The sequence below is a fragment of the Dendronephthya gigantea genome, unplaced genomic scaffold, assembly GCF_004324835.1.
Source record: "Dendronephthya gigantea isolate DGI-Jeju-01 unplaced genomic scaffold, DenGig_1.0 000003F, whole genome shotgun sequence".
In the NCBI taxonomy this organism is placed as follows: Eukaryota; Metazoa; Cnidaria; class Anthozoa; order Malacalcyonacea; family Nephtheidae; genus Dendronephthya; species Dendronephthya gigantea.
Genome location: NW_021163013.1, coordinates 241,700 through 268,195, shown reverse-complemented (window position 1 = coordinate 268,195; position 26,496 = coordinate 241,700). Strand labels below are relative to the sequence as shown.

At 35.7% G+C, this 26,496-nt stretch overlaps 1 long non-coding RNA gene across 1 annotated transcript; it reads right to left on the bottom strand.

The window, feature by feature from the left end:
- Positions 1-10,311: 10,311 nt before the first annotated feature.
- On the bottom strand, positions 10,312-11,976 carry LOC114542520. The gene is made up of 3 exons (XR_003689672.1): positions 11,884-11,976; positions 10,858-11,664; positions 10,312-10,597 (listed from the first exon to the last, which is right to left on the bottom strand). It is a non-coding gene; the product is annotated as an uncharacterized LOC114542520 (long non-coding RNA).
- Between the last annotated feature and the right edge of the window lie 14,520 nt (positions 11,977-26,496).

The window sequence follows — 26,496 nt, the reverse complement described above, 5'->3', positions numbered from 1 at the left end:
TTAGCTTTTTTTTTGTCTTTCTTTGGCGCTTTTCGTTTGGGCCGCGGTCCAGCATTTAGAGAACTCTCCAATTCTGAATCACTCGCATCTCGCCTGTCGTACTCTTGGTCAGATTCTTCGGAATCATTGAATGACTGGTCTTGCAAAGATGAAGACGAGTCCCCAAATATGGCTTGCCCACTCTGGATTATCCCTGGCATTGTCACAACGGCCCGAGTACCGAGAACTTCGTCAAACGAGTCGAAGTATGGGCTGGTTTGGGGTGGCCTTCCAGTTGCTTTGTTATTTGTCTTTGCGTCTTTGTCAGTAAGCCTTTTTTAAGTTACGAAGCTTGTCCTTGCATTGTTTGGCGGTTTTTTGCTCCCAGCCTTGTTCACTGCCTCTACAATTTTATTCCAAGCCTCAGTCGCTCTAGAACTTTCTACCTCCTCGATCCTTTCCTTCCACTCGCTTACCAGCACACTCGTTTGCGCTTCGCCCCATTTCGATGACGATTTGGCGCCATTTCTATCGGTGTTTATTGCTGTTGATGAAGCGCCGTTTTCGTCAATATTTGTAGAAAAACTCCGTATTCTGTTCTCGTTCGAGCAGGTCGAAGGGCCATCGGAACTGTTACCAGGAGCAGACAGAGATTGTACGCGTTGCGGTGGGACAGCCGGACAGGAGCTCGAGGAAAATATGGGTAGAATGGTGGTGGTTGTGGTTGGCGCCCAAATATCCAACTGGCTTCTGGCGTCGCACGAGCAAAAGCAGAATTGCTTTCCTGCCCATCAAAAGCGTTCGGGAACAAGAACGCAGCATCGTTTCTTTCATCGAATCTGTCTGGTGTTTGCGACCTTGTGTTTGTGACCTTCAACGGGAAAACATACGTAACGATATTTCGTTGAAACGGCTAAACGAACGGATAACGCACGGTTAGAGAACGATCTGTGATAACGTTTCAACGAATCTAGAAAACGTTTTGACGAACTTAGCTAAAAATCTGAACGTCGAGAATACGAACGGATAAATAAACGTTCAATCAGAAGCGTTCGAACGATTTAGGCGATTTACGTTTATATGAAGGCTTGATGCGCGTGATATGATTGACGCCAAATGAATTATTAGATCTACATACTTCCTATATCACATTATTTTATACTTTAAATGCATATATACATTTGCGTTTTGCGACAAGATTCGGGTTAAGCGTTAGAAAGCCTTCAGCCTCCACTCCACAGACAAAATCAATGTATATGAGTGATTAAAGCCGCAAACATAGACGTAAACTTGCATGCATCCGTTTTATTAACAGTTAACACGGCTGTAAACCAGGCCTGGCTTTAAAAGAAGATTGACATAAATGGCCTGCCTTCCATAATAATATCACAGGTAATGTCATCCGTCACCGTCTCAGTTTGGTTGAGTTTCAGCTACTGCATGGATACATATTTTATGTTAAACTAAACACAAGAGATTCAAATCTGGAAAGCAAAATTTAGAGAAAATCCATCTTTCGACTTATGTACTTAATTCTCATCGACTGCACTAAATACCATACGGTAAAGGTACCCTCTTAGATTGGAATTTGCACTGTTGAATTCAAACAGGATTATATAGAAATAGTGTGAAATATTTTTACCATTGATATCAAGGCTGAGTGTATAATTTATTCTCACTTGTTTTTTATTAAAAATGGCAGGGAAAATATCGAATATACGCTAAAGACAATGTTGAAAATAATTATACTTATCACAGTAGCGCATATTGAAACTGGATTTCCCTGAGGTTAGTCAATGTTCCTCCAAGGAAGCTTCTGGTTCTTATTCTGTTAAAGGCCTAGCACTGAGAAACTAGACATTTTTAAGGCGACACAGCCGACACTAGAGAATGCATGTCCCGTATACTATACTGTGCTGCACACTATAGAGTGCATGCGCTGTATATAGTTTACAGAGTAAGTAAAAAAACAATTCTGGCCATGCAGTGATGGAAACAGTCACATTATTGCATGCGCTACAAAGCCAAAAATACTTCGCTGCCAGTATCTGCATGCAACTATAGTCTATCAACTATAGTCCAGCCGTAACATATAATCTAGAATTAAGATTAGCGGCACCTTCAAGCAGGATTTACCTGAGTTTAGTTTAAGTACCTTCGGTAGAATTAGCATTCGGCTATTCCTGTTTAAAACATGGCATTGCAAGAGGACACCATTATTTCACTGTCTATAATAATTTTTTTTAACCGATGTTACCGATCGATATATAAGTGTAGCCTGTTCACAGATTAATTAATATAGCCCTTGCGAAAACGATATAATAAGTAAGAAAGATATTCTTTGTAGCGCATGCAATAATGTGACTGTTTCAATCACTGCATGGCCAGAATTATTTTTTTAGTTACTCTGTATACTATAAGTCTATATACAGCGCACTCTATAGTGTGCAGCACAGTATAGTATACGGGACATGCATTCTCTAGTGTCGGCTGTGTCGCCTTAAAAATGTCTAGTTTCTAGCCCCGTTTACACTACACTCAATTTATTGGCACGGCACGGCTAAAATGGGCACCTGTATACCCACTTCCTCTGTACTCGGCCTTTGTTTTAGTAGCCTGAACACTAATAAAACTGGGTACGGGTGCCCATTTTAGCCGTGCCGTGCCGTGGCGATAAATTCAGTGTAGTGTAAAGGGGGCTTATAGTCACGCTTTCGCATATACAAGGTGCCCTTTATGCCATCGAAAATGGTATGGTATTTAGTGCAGTCGATGAGAAGTACATAAGTCGAAAGATGGATTTTCTCTAAATTTTGCTTTCCAGATTCGGAATTTTTCCAGTTTTAGAATTGCCGAAACCGTCCACTGATTAGATTCCATTGTATATTTGCTTATACTCTTTGAAAATTCATTAGTGCAAGGATCAAGTTGTTTACAGATGATAACCACACATTAATACATAAAATTACATAATATCGTTAAATACATATATATATATATATATATATATATATATATATATATATATATATATATATATATATATATAATTAAATACATAATATCGCATACGCAAAGCACGTTTTTATGCAACCAGCGTAAAAACGTGTTTTCATGTTGTCAAAACTAATTTGATGTATGTATATATACTTCATTTTTGTTTCGATGTTCTTTTCATTAGGCAGGGATTCGTTGAAGTGTTTATTAAAGTTTCATATGTAGCTCAGTTGATTTGTAATGAAAATAAACCAGGGAATCACACAGGCATGCGTGATTGAACCACACGTAAACACATTGTAGAAATTGTAGGGCAGTAAAATGTATTAGGGTGAACTGTATGTGTGCAATTATACAAATGACGATCATCTAGGACGAAACTTAAGGAAAAAAGTTATATGTTATGCAAAAGTACAATTGCCACATTACTACCATATAGAATCTATTTGTAATTTGAATACTGTATAGTGTATATCTAGCGTAATGATATTATGTTCTGGGGTCACAGAAAGCAAGTCGCGCAATCAAAATCATAAGAAAACATTTGCTATTTACTGACATCTACGATCAAGTCTTCGTTGTAGTTTCGATGCGATGATCGTTATACGATCGCTCCATTTCGCGATAGCTTTTCAGCTTATAATCGGCATCTGGTTTGTTAATGTATGGTCCGAAGTGTTCTTACTGCCTGACAAGGCAGACATTGACCCGCGTTCATGGTCTTAACTTTTGTTTTTTCTTGGCAGCAAAACAATTCTAATCGGTGTCATTCCTTTGGTAACTTCTCAATAGCTAAATTTGATAAAGACATATTTCTGCCACGTTAAATAACCGAATTTAGCTGGCATGAAATCGCTTCTCTTCTACTACATACTATTATTTATCAAAAGGCGCAATGTGCAATATGCCTACACCTATATTTATATACACGTGAAAATCCGCCTTTAATTTCAATCCCATTAATGTATTGCGCAGTAATATTATAATAAAATATTTGATAAAGTGTATAAGCTCGGATATTCGAGGGGGTATTCACCTAGTGCACACATTATGTTCGGATACAGCAATACTTGTAGCGGCTATAGAGAGCCGCGCTCAAGCCTAAGGGCATTACCTTAATAATATATTTTGTTTAAATTTCATTGTCTATGGGCTGCACTGCTGTCAAAATAAAATGATGCCTTGCAAACTTAGGTCGCTAACACCTAGCTGAGATACAATTTTCCAGGTCAAGGACTCTATTTTACAAACAGCGCGTGCGAGGCACTACAAACTACAGATTTCGAGCATGCATGGAAAATTTCAGCACATCAAGTTGTTAATTGAAATCCGTTTATACTACATCTTGACAGGTTGCGAAAAAACAACTGTCTGGTACGAGGAAATGTTTCCATGAGACATATAATCGCTATTAAATCGGCTAGGGCTATGAAATCTCATAGCATAAAATTTGAAACTGATCATTTTGTTGATTGCATGCACCATCGCCATATTTCCTTCGCAAGGCTATAGCCCCATTTACACTACACTCGATTTATTGGTACGGCACGGCTAAAATGGGTACCCGTGCCCATTTCATTTGCGCTCGGCCTTTGTTTTGCCTTTGGTAGCTTGAACACTAATAAAATTGGGTACGGGTACCAATTTTAGCCGTGCCGTGCCGATAAATTGACTGTAGTGTAAACGGGGCTTAAAGCTGCAATGTCGCTATTTCTGTCCCCATACTTTTCCATGTAAGTTATATATATTTTGTGAGCATACGACCACATATGCATGTGTTATGATGTTTAACGAGTACCGCAAGTCATTAACTATTCCCTAATTAATACTTGTGATATTATAAATTAACTAAATTCTTGGTGGTATACGTCACTCTATTCAGTAGGAAATATTTAATTTCGCTCCCCGTCCATATGTTAGAGCAATTAACTATATAGTCAACTGTGCAACATTGCCTAAGCTATACCTGCATGAGCCTAACAATAGTAACCTAAGGAAACAAAACGCATAACTTGGTGGGGTAATTTTCGAAATCTTCTTTTCAAATGACCGGCAATCCGCAAGGTCCGAATTTCCGCCCTGTAAAACAACTTAATCACTCAACCCCGGCAGCAAGAGTGCACAGTATTTTCACTAAAGCATATAGCAATAGCAGAGTGCAAATAAATTTTTCTGTAAAGCATATATAGCAGTGCTGCCGCCCATATAGAAACGACAATTTCATGCATGCACAGGGGAGTTTATACTCACTAACTCACCATTTTAAGAAAAAGCCCTATCCTCAACATCTTCGAGACATCTACTTGCGACACAATTTGTGCCCCCTGCTTATAGTAAAATAACTAATCAAGATTTCGCCAGATGCATAATTAACACATGCATGAAAACGTTAATCCATTTGGTCTAGCAAAGTCTTTTTCCGGCCTTGCCTGTGCTAATATAATTATATCTGTTTCGAGGACGCATCTACCCACATATTTTTTGAAAAATGTCAGCAAAGTTTGTACACAATTGTTGTTTCAATATGAGTAAATGCATCGTATTAAATTGTGACCACCAAGCTATAACAACTATACTCTAACCTCGACTCTAACCTCATACCAAGCCATTTTGAAGGTCTGGCAACCTTTCATCTCATGTTTATTCACATTGGAATGATTGGGTGATCTTGGCCCAGCTCGATTCCTCCGGTCATGATAAGCAATATATAATCCATTCCATTTTACTCACGTTGACATACATACATAAAATGCAAGAGACAGGTTAATGATAATAGATAATTATAAAGTGTTATATACTGAATAAATTCTGACGTATATAGTAAATGTTTCATTTAGTGATCATACCTTTAGGCACGTGGTAAAACGCCTTGACTTCTCCATAGATGTCTATACCGAGCAAAGATTTGGGACAGTGCTTCGCGAAATTATTGGTAAAGATCTTCACCCGCGCGCTCATAAACTGGCACTGGCAGCCTTCACCTCGGAATGTAAGATATTAAATCAAAAATAGTCAATATTTACCTGTTGTCCAAGCAGCTGTCAAATATACATTCTAATATAACAATTAATAGAGTTGATTTTTGCTGGCATGCCTAAATGTGTTGTGCATTTTAGATCAGCGGGCTAAAATACATTTCAGCTCGGCAAATTTATCAATATAATGTTCATTTTCTGATGAATTAATGACTTGCATGCCTTAAAAAAGCGAAGTTCTTTCAAATGCGGCACTATATATAGCGAAAAATCTGAGAGCTATAGGTCGAACTTAATGTTTGTAATTATTATCGTAAAATATTGCATTATAGGCTTACGCTGTGTTGCACTACAGTATGTCATGCAGCTTGCATGGCAGCTTGCCCTTTGGGGAGTTTGGGCTTGTGCCAGCGCTAAAAATCAACCTAATAAAACACGGAATTTCAAGACGACGTCTTTGATTATTTATGCTGAATTGTTTAATATCCACAAAGCCTAAATGGTATAATATAGATTATAATTTCTGGTTTGTTACTTGTCACACGGCTCTAATCATGTTCAACAGATGGTATATGCATGGTTTGTGTTTTGTGCATTATCAAAGTCTAGCTAGGGCTGCTGGGCTAAATTTTAGTGAGCAATATTATGATGTTCATTGTGCGTCTTCTTTGTGGTTTGATTAGTTGCATAACTCTCATACAATCTCTATCATTTGGAAAATTTGAGCCTTTCCGCGTTCCTAATCGAGGGAAATCAAATTATAACCAAACAATTAAGACGCCTGCTCAGCCTCTCAGGCGTTTGCTCCGCATGCAGCGAAATATAATGCAGTTAGGGAAAATGTTGCCTCTAAAGCAAAGTTCTCATAAGCAATTAAGCACATAGTTCTTAGTTTATCAATCGCAATCATGTGCGATGACCATTGAATAAAGAGAAAACAAATCAGGATATTTACGCTCTATTATACTAAAATGTATAATCTCCCTTTCCTTGGATCGCACTGAAAATTTCAATCACAATGTGCTGAAATGTGCATACATCAATACACATATGAAGTGAATTTTGTGCATTGAAAGTCTATAAATAAATTTGAAAAATGTATGAGTTTTATTCATGCCAGATCCAGTCTTTTTCTATAAAAAAATATATCGTTTACAAGTAAGATAATATCAGGCCTGATAATATGTAACACGCAAAATCTCTCAATTGATTTTAATATCCGATTTTGTCTGTTTTCATACATTTAGAGACTTCCGACAGTTATGCAATTTAATTAGCACCTTCCCAAGGCATATGGCTCGTAATGCTCAATATAATTATATAGCTTGCGACGTTGTTGTTGCGCGTGGTGAACTTTGGTTTTATGGAAGCTACAGAAGTATTAAAGTACAGATTGTAATGATTGCATTACCGGCTTTCGAAAAACGATAAATTTTTGAAAGAAAGCTGTTTGAGTTTTTGACGTGAAATTTGAGTTAATGAAATAATAGCATGCTTTATAGCCTTTCATGTCTGCATGACGCTCGACGAAATCATGAAGCTCACGAAATAGACGAAATAGCATTCGAACGATTCGGCTGATATTATATAACCCCATTACAAGCCTACTATTCTAGGATTATTTCTGTGTAACGCATTCTGCGCTTCTCCAAGAGCCAAAGTCCAATGCCATTGAACGAAATTCCGGCAAACGTTTCAACGAACGATGAACGATCTCGAAAATCGTTTCAACAGACCTCGGTCTTTTATGTACGTACTGTCAAGACCTCGGTCTGATATTTTTCTAGTATATATATAGTATGTATTTACACTAGTTTATAAATTATTAGTATATGCTACAAATATTTAATCTTAATCTAAGTCTAGAAAATCCTTAAGAAGTTTCTTTTTTAGATTTTTTTTAAAAGTAATAAAATTTGTACAAAGTTTCATGTCTTGGTCCAACGAATTCCACACACTAACAGCTCTGTAGTAGAATGTCTTTTGACCACCCGATGCAGTTTTGAAAAGTGGGATATCATTTATCATAGTGGGATATCAAGACTCTGTTTATTGCGTGCATGTTGAACGTCCAGATATTTGTTCTCAAGAGACCAATTGTTTAGTTAGATGTTCTGGTGCACAGCCTGTCATACATTTAAAAGCAAGTGTGGCATCTCGTATATATAATTGTTTTTCAATGGGAAGGCAGCGCAGATTCTTGAGTGTGGGCGTGATATGAACAAATTTCCTTACTCCACTGATTATTTGAACTGCAAAATTCTGCACTAGCTGCAACTTACGTACATTTCTGGCCAGAAGAACAATACAATACCTTGTCCCATCATCTCTAGGCTGATTTTCATTAGGGGCGTGTTTAAATTTAAAAAAAACAGTTAATATGACTACAAAACGGTATGGTAGAAAATGCGGGTGCGGATAGGCGGATGCGGATAGATTCTTGCGGATAATGGTAGAAAATGCGGGTAGATTCTTGCGGATAATGGTAGAAAATGCGGGTAAATTCTTGCGGATAATGGTAGAAAATGCGGGTAAATTTGTACGGATAATGGTAGAAAATGCGGGTAAATTCGTGCAGATAATGGTAGAAAATGCGGGTAAATTCGTGCGGATAATGGTAGAAAATGCGGGTAAATTATTTTAAATTAAATTATATGTGTGCTTTAGCTAGCGTTTCCAGGCCCTGTCTTTTGGATTGTCTATGGTATTACTTCACGTCCGCGTCGTAGGTTACAGCCACACGAGCCGAGCCGTACACGAGAGCTAATACTATGGTTACTAGCTGAGCTAAAGACCTCGCGTGGCTGCTAGCTTAGCAAGTTACCGGGATTGTTTTCGTGAGGAATTCGCCCCGAGAGGCAAGTTTCTCACGTGTGCGGATGGTTTTTGGGCTGAGCTGACCTCGGATAATCTGTGCCTCTGAGCTCACTGCCTCGCGATGGCGATCATAGCGTTAGCTGTGTTTAAAAACAACTATATTAAAGTGTGTATAAGTGGCGCGTTAATAATTTTGATAGTTAATAATTCGCGTATATATGATTTATTATATGCCTGTCAAGTCTTCTCGTTTTTGAGTGGATTATTGCCGTTTGTATCTGCTGGGATCTACTTTCTCCAAAATCAGCAAGCTTGCATATAATTGGCCTCTCTGAAAACACTCTCATCCTGCACTCTTCGTTTGTCATATGGCAATAGCGTTGGTTACTAACCAATACATTTTTAGCTTTCAAGTCACGATGAGCGACTCCCTTTTCGTGTAGGTATGCCAACCCTACCGAAATGTCATGGGCAATTTGCACGGGCAAATTATCTTTAAAGCACTCGAAACCGTCACTTTTGTCCATGAAGTTTAGAAATGCCGTCAGACTGGTTATCTGTTTTGACAACTCGAAAGGAGAAAAGTCAAAACACACGAACTCCATTATAATTGCCTGTGGAATGTGGCAAAATGCTTTAAATTTTACTATGTTTTCATGGTCCACGGCGTTCATCAATTTTGCCTCTTTGAGAAAACATTCTTCGTCGTCTTCGGACTCGCTACCGAGAAGTTTTTTTACAACAACAATTTCATCGCGAAATTTTGCTTTCGACACTGTCCCAAAAGCCCCATGTCCAACAACTTCTAAAGTTTCAACTTGAGCGTATTTAAACGATGGCAAATTATAGTTTTCTTGACGTGTTTTTGTCTTTAAAGTTAGAAGCTTAAAAGCCATGTCTGAAGTTTAATAAACAGAAGCCTGAAGCTGTTGGACTTTGTTACATTTCGTAAGTCCTTAGCGTTGTAACGGATATCGGATAATGGATTAACTGTAAATATAGACTAAACTAATGGAATAAGGAAAAGCAAGTTGCCGCGGATGCACCATTGTAAGTGCTTCCGAGATTAATATATAAATATAGCAGGTAATAATAGAAAATAGCGAATTCAAGGCATTTTGCCGCTTGCCTTTTAAATACCTTTCAATTTTGAAGGTCGTGGACGAAATAGGCCGTAGGATGAGCATCCAAAAGATGCAATTCCGTTGCACCCCTCGTGAAACTACATAATTTTCACATGAATCAATAGATAAAAACTTACTTTATCAGAATCCGTCGCTCCCCAAGTGAAACAGGTGCACAAATGGGAAAAAAATCCCTCCAAAGTTTGCTATATTCGCGCTTCGAAATATTCGAACCGCCATTGTTTTAGTAGCAAATACGCATGCGCTTGTCAGCCAAACTCGCACTGCGCACGCGCAGACAGGAAAAATGGATTTTCCCTGTGGGTTTCCCCCGATTTCCCGTGTAAAAATAACAAAATAAAATCACGGAATAAAGATCAAACCTTGTAATATTAACGAATAAATACACACACAATAAATATTGTTAAAACACATTGTACATTTTGCTTGCTCATATGCTAAATCACTTCAATTTATTGGCTATTGTTTCAAAATACCGTTTTAACGTATAATTCTACTTATTAACATCTTAATTCAATAAAAATTTGTGAGGTAAAAAACCCACCTGTATCAAACAGGACGGAGAATATATAAATATACATACAACTCACACAATCAAGAAACAAGTTAAATATTTCGCTTAAATATAGCCTTGGCCAAACGCATTATCCCATGCAAGAGTAGTTGGAACATCACTAACAAAGCCTGGAGGAATAGCAGAATCATTGGATATATTCATCTGTGCAAGGGCAGTTTCATGGCACAATACAAATGAGTGTGACATGCAATGTCCAAAGCCACTCAATAGAGAAATTACTGAGGCTGAACCTGTCAGTTGTCTAAGTGCCATGGCAAGTGCTATGCTCTTGGGTGTAAGATTCCTTCCCCCAGATGCTAAATTCACAAGGTCTTGTACAATTGATGTTAGTTTGGAACTGTTCTTGCCCTCAATTGGCAGTACTCACTTAAAGTTGGCTCTGAAGAGAATCCACAAGTCCAAGCCAATACATTAAAAAGTTCACATGGAACCACTTTTTGCACATTATCTATTGTCAAATCAGATGCCAATGGTGGCCAAGGAAGATTCAGTTTTGGTATATCTTGGACCTTTTGGCAAAGAATCAATGCAGCATTGTATAGAATTTGTAACTCATTGACTTTAGAATTTCCCTCAGTTTCTGTGTTGGAATTCAGATCATCATCATCAATGGTACCGGTATAGCTCTCTTCATCAAAGTCTTCATCGTTGTTTTCTGACTTGTTTGACATATGTTCCTCAACCAATTCGGAAGAATCCAAATTTTCCACATATACAATCTCACTAACATTTCTCATTTTCGGTACATAGAACACAAGTTGGGGATAACTTTTCATCAGTCGTTGCTTGAGTTTAAAAGCTCTATATTTAGATGCATCCACATTCTCGGTGTCCTTAGCAATGATAACAAATTTCTCCAGCAATCTTTCATGTACCTTATTTGCTTATTTGCGATGACCTCAGTCTCGATTACTTTCTTACAGAAGACATCATAAGACTTCTCGTACACTGTAGATCTTTCAGTCTCCAATTGCTTCTTTGTCTCTCTGGTGAGAAAATTTGTATGATTGCAGTAGCAAACTTTGTGATAGCGGACTTCCAGTGCTACACAGTCTTTCCCCCGGATTTACACGAGTATCCGTTCATCATTCTTTCTCTCGGCAGCTGTACGTAGAAGACCAGCATCAATTGTTTCTGCCAACATGAGTGGGGTTCTTCTTCTCTTCTTAGTCACCTGGTGTGAACAAAACTATTAAACTTAATATCTGCTAATAACACAGTTGGATGTTTGTAGCATTAGAAACTACTTTACCCTAAGACTAAATAAACTTAATTGACCACAATTCAAGATATTTTAAAACCAAACTCGAGAATGCTGTGCTACTAGTGCACATTGCACCAGCTACTAGTGCACATTGCACTAGTATAATTATATCTATCAAAATGACCATACCTTGTCTAGTGAGAACTAAGAGGAATCTCTTCCACAAACAATACATATCTCTGGAAGTACATGCTCGTTTCTTTTAGGCAGGGTCTTATTAACGTCTGCGACTTGATTGTCGTGTAATTTTTCGCCTTGGTTCCATTGGTTCCACTTTCACATGTAGTCCTTCGGTAGGAGTTACAGTTTCAGAGCTAGTGCCTTCTCCTTTTTCTTCCTTTCGCTGTTGTCTACGGATCTTCTCTTCATCACAAAATCTCTTCCAGCATTTTATGATTGTACCATTCTCAGTTAATGCTGTCAGGGTTCTTCTCCATGTATGAATTGACAGATCCGTCATCGATGTTTTCGTAAGATTTCTTAGCTATTTCAGCTTGTTGACATTTAAGTTTGGCCCATTTTGGACCTACACTCAAGAAATTTCTTAAGCCTTTGGCGTGTAACTTTGCAAAGTTGCTCCGTAACGCCATCAAAATGAATAAAACATGAGGATATTCGAGTGTTATAAATATCTTCAGCCATGATTATTTTGCATAACTCGAAGCATGTGCGTGCTTATGCGCGTGCGCAGTGCGAGTTTGGCTGACAAGCGCATGCGCATTTGCTACTAAAACAATGGCGATTTGAATATTTCGAAGCGCGAATATAGCAAACTTTGGAGGGATTGTTTTCCCAATTGTGCACCTGTTTCGCTTGGGGAGCGACGGATTCTGATAAAGTAAGTTTTTATCTATTGATTCATGTGAAAATTATGTAGTTTCACGAGGGGTGCAACGGAATCCGTTTTCTAAGCATCTTTTGGATGCTCATCCTACGGCCTAAAAGCGACAGACTCGAATGAAATCGCTTTCCCGAAGGAACATGATTATTATGATGACTTTGTGCCAAGTCAAAAAGGACCGGGATTTAAAATGATTTATTTCGTGCCCACCCGCACCGTGCAAGATCGAAATAATTAAATCTGTAAGAATGGATTGATAATAATATAAGTTAGTACGACAGATAATTTCAAGTACGCTTCATAAAAATGTCTTTAAAATAGCTGATTCAGTTACTCAATTAGTTTAATAAAGGTAAAGAGTTGACAGTTTCTTGTCAAAACATGCCTCTTGTGCGAAATATCTGTAAAATAACAGTTAAATTTCGATTGTTTGATGATAAAATAATTTACCCGCATTTTCTACCATTATCCGCAAGAATTTACCCGCATTTTCTACCATTATCCGCACGAATTTACCCGCATTTTCTACCATTATCCGCAAGAATCTATCCGCATCCGCCTATCCACACCCGCATTTTCTACCATACCCTACAAAACAGGACAATATACACACATGCAGACAGTTTCACACATAGATAAATTATATGAATAAGTAGGATGCGTTTCAGTGTCAAACAACAATTGATTTGAACAGCTGATTCCAAAGCATAACGCCGCTATATTTGAAACTTTTTTTAAGGTACTCTCGATTTGGCCTAGGGAAACTTAGGTCTGTTGCAGAGTTTCGGAAGTGATAATTAGATCAATTTCTCTTCTCACGAAAGACTCCCGAAGAGCAGTGTTTCATTAAGTATCTTGTACATCAATACTGACTTGGCACCAGACCGTCTATAGTTTCAAGTGTGTCCCAATTAAGAAAGATTGTTAAGAAGATCGATTGATGATGTATCATAATTTGCATCCGTTAAGACCCTCGCTGCGCGAAACTGAAATTTTTGCAACTTGTCTCTGAGCAGATTACCAAAAGTATTCCATTATTGCAACATTATCAACAGATATTGGGGAAAATTTGAAAGATGTATCTGAGGCCTGATTTCTATTATAGTTTATGGGCTGATTATCTTCATTGCCACAGGACTCATCAATACATTTTGCCAGCTTTGACCCGATACTATAGTAAAATAGTTATTAAGTGCATCCGCAATACATTTGGGATCGGAAACTGGTGTATCATCAACCAACAGCTCACTCACGTTGTTGGATTTATTATTCTTACCCAGTAAATAATTAATTAGTTTCCAGGTCTTTTTAGGATCATTCGTATTAGTACATTCAGTGATTCTATCATGAAAATATTTTAATTTTGATTTTCGCATTTCAACATTCACTTTATTTCTCAAAAAATGATAGTTTTCCCAGTGTGACTGTTAAGCATGTTTTATTGCATGTTTTTTGCAATAATCTCTTTTTCTTATCATGTGTTTTATTTCCGGATCGAGTGATCCATGGGACAGAATTTCCTTTTACCCGCTTACGTCGGATCGGCGCATGCATATTTAATATCTCATTAAATATGAAGCGTTTGTGGATGAGAAGAGAAGACTTGTGCAAAAAACTTTTTAAATTAATAGTTAACGATGAAAATCATAAACTCCATCATCTTTTACCTATGAAAGTTCCGGATATGTACAATCTTAGAGGTTCGAAACAATTTTACATTCCTAACTATCGTACAAACAGATATAGGGACACGTTTATAATATCCAGTCTCTTAAATGAATAGTAAATTATATAGATTTTTTTACTAGTAGTGTACAGTATAATTTTTATAATGTTTTTAAATTGTTGTATAGCCTCATGCAATTCAGACGATTGACTACCATATGAGTATTATTAAACGGTTTATCTATCTATGTATCTCTAGGTGAAAAATAGGGTGCTTTTGTAACCTTTTCTCCCTAACGATATTATTAGCCGATAATTTTGCAGAAAAGTTTCGTGTTTTTTTTACAAAATTGAAATTTCATGTCATTTTGTGCTTCATAGAAAAAATTGGGCAGTTTCAATAAATGGAAAAGTTTCTGTGCCCTTAAGAACACAATAGAGGTTACAAAAGATCCTTGTGCAGTGCTTACGTCTTAAATGAATAAAATATCGATTTGTTTGCATGGAATTGTAATAAATACACTAAATAAGACATTTTAGTTGATTATCTTCATAAGCACTACCCTTTATTATCGTTTTTCTGTTTTATTCAAATTTTCAAGTGGGAATATTATGAACCTTTCCCAGGCTGACATCCCATTTTCATGAAATTGAAAATTGATATACGAAATGGGGTTCTACTACTAAATTTCATCAAAATTCGACAAAATTTGGACTGAATGTCAGAGTTGGTTATTTATAAAAGGCATTAAAATTTGGGACTGATCGGATATTTCCTTCCTATGATTTTTTAATTGTTTTTGGCCAAGTGCAAGGTTAAAAAAGATCCCTATTGCAAGAAATTCAAAGTTTTTCAGAATTAAGCGCACGAATGAGGTGAGGTCCTTTTAATAATTTTTGACGAAAGTACATATTATAAGCAACTCGTATAGAAGTTTTGGTGGAAATTTACTTCACTTTAAGGTTCTGAAATAAGGGTTTTAAAAGCCTCTGATCTCATTTATGAAACTGGATTGTTAAGAACTGTTCGAACATTAACCCCTAAAAAATGATTATTTTCGCTCTGAAATGCAATTATTTTTGATAAATCTGCATTTAACAAAGGACTAAAAATTGCTTTAAGCCTACCTGAGTGATTCATCAATTTCTTTCTTAAATCAATTTTTTTCGACAGAATTTCTGAAATTTTGGCAATCCTTTATAAACCTTGCATATCAGAACAAAGCTCTTGGGCGAAACAATGAATGCAAGTTCATTTATTTTATTTTTTAATATCTTAAAAACTTGGAAAACCGATTGGAACTGGTTTTTAACTAGAAATCCCCCTTTCATTGAAAACTAGAAGTCCGTCTTTTCGTCTACTTAATGACAGCTTGTGGGATATGCCTTGTTTTGTTTTCAAAATTTGGATAGTCATGTAACCCCAATACTTTTCTAAAAAAATTAAAAATTAAAATTACAAAGACACAGAAAGGCAGAAATGGTTTTTTCGTTCCTATTTCCAGACCCCCTTTACTCGCGGTTTGCTCGCGATATTTGCAAATTAGTATCACACAACAGCTGGGCATTTTGTTGTCGCTGTCCAACAATTGCGGGCGCATTTCTTTAAGAAGAATTTTAATTCTTCGAACGCCAAAAACATGTATTTTGAGGAGCTTTTTCTCCTTTTTTACTGGTTTGTTCATGGAAATAAAAGGTTGTATTCAAAGATTACGTTCCCGTGCTTGCATACAAGGGTATAACGACATTCTTGGGTAAATATTTGCGAAGGATTTTTATTTGCAAATGGGCGACAAGTTGAAGTATTTCACTCATTGTCAAAGTTTCAGGACCAGGTTACAGCAGTATGCAAACAACGAATTAACCCTATTTTACTCTTGACAGAAGCTGACATATTGTTGTTTCCGCAGGTGTGTTCATTAATCTATTTGTCCCTTCTCACGCGAAATAATAAGTACCTTAACATGCATTTTTCTATAGAAATAACACCTTTTCCTCTAGGTTTAAAGGTACTGAAGATCATGTCATAAAAGGTTCTAAAAATTCGCCATTATTGTATTTTGATGCAAGCAATGTTATACTAAATTTTTGCTCAAATAATTTTATTATACTCCAGTTAAATGATCAGAAATACGAAGTAATATATCCCGCAGGTTAATTTATATGTTTGTTTACAGACAAAAATAAGTATTGTGCGCATTTTTCTCCGCATGCCCACTAACTTTTTTATGAAGTTTGAACAATATGGATAGTTTTTAGCCATGTTTCGGAGAGAGGCACTGGTAAAAATTTTAAAATATTTTTAAATATGTGCCACAGCATCACATAATTTCACAAAGCAAGTATGCCCATATTAAAGTTTGCGGTTAGATTCTTAAAACTTACCAAATCAATAGGACTTTTCATAATTCATAACAACCAATACTTGGACATAATAAAATCACTTTTGCAGCAATTTTTACATCATAACAAACTCATATAGAAGGAAGTTCGTAAGTATGTTACAACATGGCATTTTCAGAGCATGAGTGGTTTGTGAAATTACAACATCTAGAGCATTTTTCCCATGAGTGGCTAATGTTTCAATAAAACAAAACATGATTTAACTTTCATAAAATATACTTTATAACTGAAGGCAAAGGTCAGTTTTCACGAAATCGAAAGAGGAAAAGGTGTTATTTCTATAGAAAAATGCATGTTAAGGTACTTATTATTTCGCGTGAGAAGGGACAAATAGATTAATGAACACACCTGCGGAAACAACAATATGTCAGCTTCTGTCAAGAGTAAAATAGGGTTAATTCGTTGTTTGCATACTGCTGTAACCTGGTCCTGAAACTTTGACAATGAGTGAAATACTTCAACTTGTCGCCCATTTGCAAATAAAAATCCTTCGCAAATATTTACACAAGAATGTCGTTATACCCTTGTATGCAAGCACGGGAACGTAATCTTTGAATACACCGTATTATTTCCATGAACAAACCAGTAAAAAAGGAGAAAAAGCTCCTCAAAATACATGTTTTTCAATGGCGTTCGAAGAATTAAAATTCTTCTTGAAGAAATGCGCCCGCAATTTTTAGACAGCGACAACAAAATGCCCAGCCACAGATTACCCAAGATTACCCAGATGTCTCACTTCTGATTAAAAAAGCGTAAGCGCTTGCTCAGCAAGTGACTAGAGGCATTCCCCCCCCCGAAATTTCAAAATGGAGCCGAACTATTTTATACATGGAAAAAAACCTCCTCTCATTTGCTAGAGAAGGCGACTGTGTAGTTAAGTTTGTGTCTGAATCCATCATCATCTATACGCGCTTTGGAAAAGTGAGTTTAGAGTACCTCGTTTTCAATATTGTACGAGTGTTTTATCTTTTTTCGATTGTCGTAGGAGCGGAAAATTATATTAAGCAGTGGAAATCTCCATAATTTCAAACATATTTCTTTTAAAAAGTGTTTGAATATCTTTACATTGAATGGAACTTCCTGTACAAATCAATAAATGTACATATATTCCATGTGGTGTGGCCCAGCTGTTGTATCACGCTAGTATTGTTGCTTGGACTCTGTGTATCTTTCGGTGGTTTTCTTCAGTTTTTTTCGTATCTTTGTGATTTGGCGTGTACAGAGGAAGATCCTAGTTGTATCTAAAAGTGTGCAGCTAAGGTAAGACGATTTTGACTACATCTTAGTGATCTTACGCGTAGTATTTTAATTATTTTGTTTATCATAGCCGAGCATGGCGTCGACAGTCTCACTTAAATATAAAAGGAAATATTGTAGATCGTTTCTAAATTCAAGTGAATAGGAGTTACACTGAGTTTAGCATGCGATTACACTTATATGTAGAAAATTGAATTAAGTTATTTTATATATTTGTGATCTACACATTAAAATCGTTGTGCATGATTGCTTTACATAGTTTTCAAATGTGCATCAGTGAATTTCACACTTATGTGATTTCTTATGGTTTTATGGTATCAATTATCAAGTCACAATGGCACTTCAAAATATATCCCAGCTTGTTCTATAATATTTACACATGATTCTATAATATTGGCTGTTTGCTTACATGATTCTATAGTATTGACTGTTTGCTTACCTGATTGAGTTGATTCTATAATATTGACTGTTTGTGTTACATGATTCTATAATATTTACTGTTTGCTGACATGATTCTATAGCATTGACTGTTTGCTTACATGATTCTATAATGTTGAGTGTTTGCTTACATAATTCGATAATATTGACTGTTTGTGTTACATGCTTCTATAATATTGACTGTTTGCTTACATGATTCTATAGTATTGACTGTTTGCTTAGCTGATTGAGTTGATTCTATACTATTGACTGTTTACTTACATGATTCTATAATATTGACTGTTTGCTTACATGATTCGATTAGCTGTTTTGTTCAGTGAGACTTTTTTTTTAACTGTAACTATGGAACCAGTTGGCTTATATCAATAATTAGCCCAGCAAAATACTTGTTTTGTTTCACTTTATAAGTTACAGAAGTTTAATGTGTGCCTGAACTCTTCTTAGCTACTTGAGGGGGGCTAGATGTGTTTTTTCATAGTTTAATTATTTGTTTTCAAACACAAAACACTACTTTAAACTAATGTGTAGCTCTAAATAATGATTCTACATGCTTAGTTTTATATAGAACTTAGTTCAGGGTGCATTAATATTACTCTTCTTCATTTTTATGTGATATGGTTAAGGGGTTTACTTGTTACAGAAAGTTTTCATCTGGCAACTTAGGGAATCGAAATAATTTAGCTTTTTTGTTCAGTGAGACATGTTTTTTAACTGTAACTATGGAACCAGTTCGCTTATATCAATGATTAGCCCAGCAAAATACTTATGTTGTTTCACTTTATAAGTTTCAGAAGTTTCATGTATGCCTGAACTCTTCTTAGCTACTTAAGGGGGCTAGATGTGTTTTTTCATAGTTTAGTTATTCGTTTTTAAACACAAAACACTACTTTAAACAAATGTGTAGCTCTAAATAATGTTCCTACATGCTTAGTTTTATATAGAACTTAATTCAGGGTGCATTAGCATTACTCTACTTCATTTTTATGTGATATGGTTAAAGGGTTTACTTGTTACAGAGAGTTTTTACCTGGCAACTTAATGAATCGAATTAATTTAGCTGTTTTGTTCAGTGAGACATGTTTTTTAACTGTAACTTTGGAACCAGTTTCTTATATCAATGATTAGCCGAGTAAAATACTTGTCTTGTTTCACTTTATAAGTTACAGAAGTTTCATGTGTGCCTGAACTCGTCTTAGCTACTTAAGGGGGCTAGATGTGTTTTTTCATAGTTTAATTATTTGTTTTCAAACACAAAACACTACTTTAAACTAATGTGTAGCTCTAAATAATGATTCTACATGCTTAGTTTTTATATAGAACTTAATTCAGGGTGCATTAATATTACTCTAATTCATTTTTATGTGATATGGTTAACAGGTTTACTTGTTACAGAGAGTTTTCACCTGGCAACTTAGGGAATCGAATTAATTTAGCTGTTTTGTTCAGTGAGACATGTTTTTTAACTATAACTATGGAACCAGTTGCTTATATCAATGATTAGCCGAGCAAAATACTTATCTTGTTTCGCTTTATAAGTTACAGAAGTTTCACGTGTGCTTGAACTCTTCTTAGCTACTTAAGGGGGCTAGATGTGTTTTTTCATAGTTTAAGTATTTGTTTTCAAACACAAAAGACTATATACTTAAAACTAATGTGTAGCTCTAAATAATGTTCATACATGCCTAGTTTTATATAAAACTTAATTCAGGGTGCATTAATATTACGCTTCTTCATTTTTATGCGATATAGTTAAGGGGTTTACTTGTTACAGAGAGTTTTCACCTGGCAACTTAATGAATCGAATTAATTTAGCTTTTTTGTTCAGTGAGACATGTTTTTTAACTGTAACTATGGAACCAGTTGGCTTATATCAATTATTAGCCCAGCAAAATACTTGTCTTGTTTCACTTTATAAGTTACATTAATATACTCAGATAAGGCCCAACGAGGCTAGGCGAGGCTTAGTGAATACTATGACTATAGTAACCTAACTAGTTATGCCCGCTGCGGATGGGTAGGGATGGAGACGGCAGCACGGCGAAGCGAACGAGCTCGGCGAAGCGAACGAGGTTGGCGATGCGTAGTCTTTACTGTCATTTTCAATCATGCGTACGTCCATCAGATATGGAACCTAAACGGTACCCTCTCCATCCCGTGATCACACTGTCACACGGAATCACAGAAGTGAAAGCCGTGGAAGGAAAACATGAACACACGCGATGCACACATAGTAAATAATTCGATACATACCGTAGGAATCTTTGCAAACCAACTGAACCTAGAGAAGCTAAACTAAAAACAACAAGACGCCGTTCTGGCGTTAACTCCGGCGCACGTGCCAGTCTTCAATATAGAGCTTCTGAACATAAACAATACAGTTCGCGTATTGTTTCGCATACATATTCGCATTTAGATGCCTTGCGAACCTAAATGTTCGATCGCGAAATTCAGAAGCACATCGCAGTATAGAAGTTCAATTGTTCAAAAATGTAAATAAACCGCATAATACATTCGCTTCGTCTTACACTTTGCCTTTGGAATTCGCGCTTATATAGTTGTATTAAATCTTCGATCCTGTGCAAACTACGCGACGTGTCAACGCGCCCATACACAACCACATCATCTTGTTAAACGGCGAAATAGCAGCGATATTATTAAAATAGGACCAGAATCTACATGTATTAAATATATTCTTACTCCAATTCAATCTAAACTTGATCGAAGAGCATGAAAACAACGGTTTATTTGTTCCTCTTGAAGGAATTGCCGTATCATGCGAGCGAAATCGAATCGCGCATCGGAAAATTAGCCAAAGCTGTGCACCACAACTCTTAGGAGATAAGACTGGGACGTAGATAAATACAGTCACATACACACTTTAATTACTAGAATGTTTCCCGCCATTTCAGACTTGCGACGACGAAAAATAAAAAAAAACAAAAAAAAAAAAAAAAAAAAAAAAAAAAAAAACAAAAAAAAAACAAAACCGGGGCGAATTTTCAACTCCGTCGCTGACGCCGGAGTAATAAATGGAAACCATCCCCCGACGGGTGGAATGTCAGGGGAGGAAGGCGGGGCGAACGAAGCGATAATAAGCAGATAAACAACAAGGCAAGCCATATAAATACTAAGGCCCGGGGAAAATACCCCTGTGCCAAACACCCACGCGAGGGCCAACTCTTCGATATTAACTTCTTTTATTATACTAATAAATACATGAAGTTTCATGTGTGCCTGATCTCGTCTTAGCTACTTAAGGGGGCTAGATGTGTTTTTTCATAGTTAATATATTTGTTTTCAAACACAAAACACTACTTGAAACTAATGTGTAGCTCTAAATAATGATTCTACTTGCTTAGTTTTATATAGAACTTAATTCAGGGTGCATTAATATTACTCTTCATCATTTTTATGTGATATGGTTAAGGGGTTTACTTGTTATAGAGAGTTTTCACCTGGCAAATTAGCGAATCGAATTAATTTAGCTTTTTTTTCAGTGAGACATGTTTTTTAACTGTAACTATGGAACCAGTTGGCTTATATCAATGATTAGCCTAGCAAAATACTTGTCTTGTTTCACTTTATAAGTTACAGAAGTTTCATGTGTGCCTGAACTCTTTTTAGCTACTTAAGGGGGCTAGATGTGTTTTTTCATAGTTTAATTATTTGTTTTCAAACACAAAACACTACTTTAAACTAATGTGCAGCTGCAGCTAAATAATGTTCCTACATGCTTAGTTTTATATAAAACTTAATTCAGGGTGCATTAATATTACGCTTCTTCATTTTTATGCGATATAGTTAAGGGGTTTACTTGTTACAGAGAGTTTTCACCTGGCAACTTAATGAATCGAATTAATTTAGCTTTTTTGTTCAGTGAGACATGTTTTTTAACTGTAACTATGGAACCAGTTGGCTTATATCAATAATTAGCCCAGCAAAATACTTGTCTTGTTTCTCGTCTTAGCTGCTTAAAGGGGCTAGATGTGTTTTTTCATAGTTAATATATTTGTTTTCAAACACAAAACACTACTTTAAACTAATGTGTAGCTCTAAATAATGATTCTACTTGCTTAGTTTTATATAGAACTTAATTCAGGGTGCATTGATATTACTCTTCTTCATTTTTATGTGATATGGTTAACGGGTTTACTTGTTATAGAGAGTTTTCACCTGGCAACTAGCGGAATCGAATTAATTTAGCTGTTTTTTTCAGTGAGACATGTTTTTTAACTGTAACTATGGAACCAGTTGGCTTATATCAATGATTAGCCTAGCAAAATACTTGTCTTGTTTCACTTTATAAGTTACAGAAGTTTCATGTGTGCCTGAACTCTTTTTAGCTACTTAAGGGGGCTAGATGTCTTTTTTCATAGTTTAATTATTTGTTTTCAAACACAAAACACTACTTTAAACTAATGTGCAGCTGCAGCTAAATAATGTCCCTACATGCTTAGTTTTATGTAGAACTTAGTTCAGGGTGCATTAGTATTACTCTTCTTCATTTTTTTGTGATATGGTTAAGGGGTTTACTTGTTACAGAAAGTTTTCACCTGGCAACTTAGGGAATCGAATTAATTTAGCTGTTTTGTTCAGTGAGACATGTTTTTTAACTGTAACTATGGAACCAGTTGCTTATATGAATGATTAGCCGAGCAAAATACTTGTCTTGTTTCACTTTATAAGTTACAGAAGTTTCATGTGTGCCTGAACTCGTCTTAGCTACTTAAGGGGGCTAGATGTGTTTTTTCATACTTTAAGTATTTGTTTTTCAACACAAAACACTATTTTAACTATTGTGTAGCTCTAAATAATGTTCCTATATGCTTAGCTTTTATATAGAACTTAATTCAGGGTGCATTAATATTACTCTAATTCATTTTTATGTGATATGGTTAAGTGGTTTACGTGTTACAGAGAGTTTTCACCTGGCAACTTATTGGGAATCGAATTAATTTAGCTGTTTTGTTCAGTGAGACATGTTTTTTAACTGTAACTATGGAACCAGTTCGCTTATATCAATGATTAGCCCAGCAAAATACTTATCTTGTTTCACTTTATAAGTTTCAGAAGTTTCATGTGTGCCTGAACTCGTCTTAGCTACTTAAGAGGGCTAGATGTGTTTTTTCATACTTTAAGTATTTGTTTTCCAGCACAAGACACTACTTTAAACTATTGTGTAGCTCTAAATAATGTTCCTATATGCTTAGTTTTTATATAGAACTTAATTCAGGGTGCATTAATATTACTCTAATTCATTTTTATGTGATATGGTTAAGTGGTTTACTTGTTACAGAGAGTTTTCACCTGGCAACTTATAGGGAATCGAATTAATTTAGCTGGTTTGTTCAGTGAGACATGTTTTTTAACTGTAACTATGGTACCAGTTGGCTTATATCAATGATTAGCCAGCAAAATACTTGTCTTGTTTCACTTTATAAGTTACAGAAGTTTCATGTGTGCCTGAACTCTTCTTAGCTACTTAAGAGGGCTAGATGTGTTTTTTCATAGTTTAATTATTTGTTTTCAAACACAAAACACTACTTTAAACTAATGTGTAGCTGCAGCTAAATAATGTTCCTACATGCTTAGTTTTATATAGAACTTAATTCAGGGTTCATTAATGTTACTCTTCTTCATTTTTATGTGATATGGTTAAGGGGTTTACAGAGAGTTTTCACCTGGCAACTTAGGGAATCGAATTAATTTAGCTGTTTTGTTCAGTGAGACAGGTTTTTTAACTGTAACTATGGAACCAGTTGGCTTATATCAATGATTAGCCCAGCAAAATACTTCTCTTGTATCCCTTTATAAGTTAAAGAAGTTTCATGTGTGCTTGAAATCTTCTTACCTACTTAAGGGGGCTAGATGTGTTTTTTCATAGTTTAATTATTTTTTTTCAAACTCGAAAGACTACTTAAAACTAATGTGTTGCTCTAAATAATGTTCATACATGCCTAGTTTTATATAGAACTTAATTCGAGGTGCATTAATATTACGCTTCTTCATTTTTATGTGATATAGTTAAGGGGTGTACTTGTTACAGAGAGTTTTCACCTGGCAACTTAGGGAATCGAATTAATTTAGCTGTTTTGTTCAGTAAGACATGTTTTTTAACTGTAACTATGGAACCAGTTGGCTTATATCAATGATTAGCCCAGCAAAATACTTATCTTGTTTCACTTTATAAGTTACAGAAGTTTGATGTATGCCTGAACTCTTCTTAGCTACTTAAGGGGGCTAGATGTGTTTTTTCATATAGTTTAATTATTTTTTTCAAACTCGAAAGACTACTTAAAACTAATGTGTTGCTCTAAATAATGTTCATACATGCCTAGTTTTATATAGAACTTAATTCAAGGTGCATTAATATTACGCTTCTTCATTTTTATGTGATATAGTTAAGGGGTGTACTTGTTACAGAGAGTTTTCACCTGGCAACTTAGGGAATCGAATTAATTTAGCTGTTTTGTTCAGTAAGACATGTTTTTTAACTGTAACTATGGAACCAGTTGGCTTATATCAATGATTAGCCCAGCAAAATACTTATCTTGTTTCACTTTATAAGTTTCAGAAGTTTCATGTGTGCCTGATGTTGTCTTAGCTACCTAAGGGGGCTAGATGTGTTTTTTCATAGTTTATATATTTGTTTTCAAACACAAAACACCACTTGAAACTAATGTGTAGCTCTAAATAATGATTCTACATGCTTAGTTTTATATAGAACTTAGTTCAGGGTGCATTAATATTACTCTTCTTCATTTTTATGTGATATGGTTAAGGGGTTTACTTGTTACAGAAAGTTTTCATCTGGCAACTTAGGGAATCGAAATAATTTAGCTTTTTTGTTCAGTGAGACATGTTTTTTAACTGTAACTATGGAACCAGTTCGCTTATATCAATGATTAGCCCAGCAAAATACTTATGTTGTTTCACTTTATATGTTTCAGAAGTTTCATGTATGCCTGAACTCTTCTTAGCTACTTAAGGGGGCTAGATGTGTTTTTTTATAGTTTAGTTATTCGTTTTTAAACACAAAACACTACTTTAAACAAATGTGTAGCTCTAAATAATGTTCCTACATGCTTAGTTTTATATAGAACTTAATTCAGGGTGCATTAACATTACTCTACTTCATTTTTAGTGCAAAGTTTCTGTGAAACTTTGCAGTATTGTGGTGAGTGGCGAAAATTCACATCAGACAGTCAGACAGTCAGTCAGTCATAGTGTAAACTCCGGGGGGCGGAGTGTTTTTATGCGTATAGTAGCTTTTTGTATATAATCAGTAATTTAAAGTTTTTAAATCAGTTTAACTTGCTTTATTTATTAATTCTCTACATCCCTTTTGCTAAGTTCACCAAAATATTGAGGAATTTTGACGGTTACTGTAAATTTTAAAGCATTGCTTTTCCGCGGTTTGGGTTTTGTTTCAAAGGGATTTGCGTAGATTTACCCCCGGAACACCCGATTTTTTCCTATACGTCGCAACTGCGCATGTGCCGTCGAGCCTTCAACATTATTCACGATGTAAAGAAACGAGGAGCGACGAGCATTGCTTCAAAACATTCCGAGCGTAAAAATCGTGCAATTCTTTGAGAATCTACGCAATTTATCAACTTATGTTATGAATTACGAGCATTCAATTCGACACAAATATAATTTGGAAGGTTTATTCCATAAATAGAGCTAATAGGTTAGGAAGAAACGACGCTGTGTTGTTTATGTATTGATAGATCTCTTACACGAATGACGAATATATATTATGTCGATATATAGCAAGTCGATACCTGGTATTCTGCATACAGTAAATAAATGATACTATACAAAACGGACATTTTGTGCAGTAATCAAATCATTTTGGCGGTATACAGTATTGATTATATGTATATTGTTTTGTATCGATTTAGCTACGCGTCGAAGTATCCACATCATAGACATAATATGCACCGCGGTTTATTTACATTATTTACAACGCAACTATTTTGGCTATTCTTATGAAATGACGATAAATTGTTGCCATCATATAAATGTAGTGAATGTAGTCACAGTTGTTTGACGAAGAAAAGTGTTAAAGTATGTGCTCATATATCCAATTAAACAAAAATAGACTAGTGATGATTAACGTAATAAAGACTAAC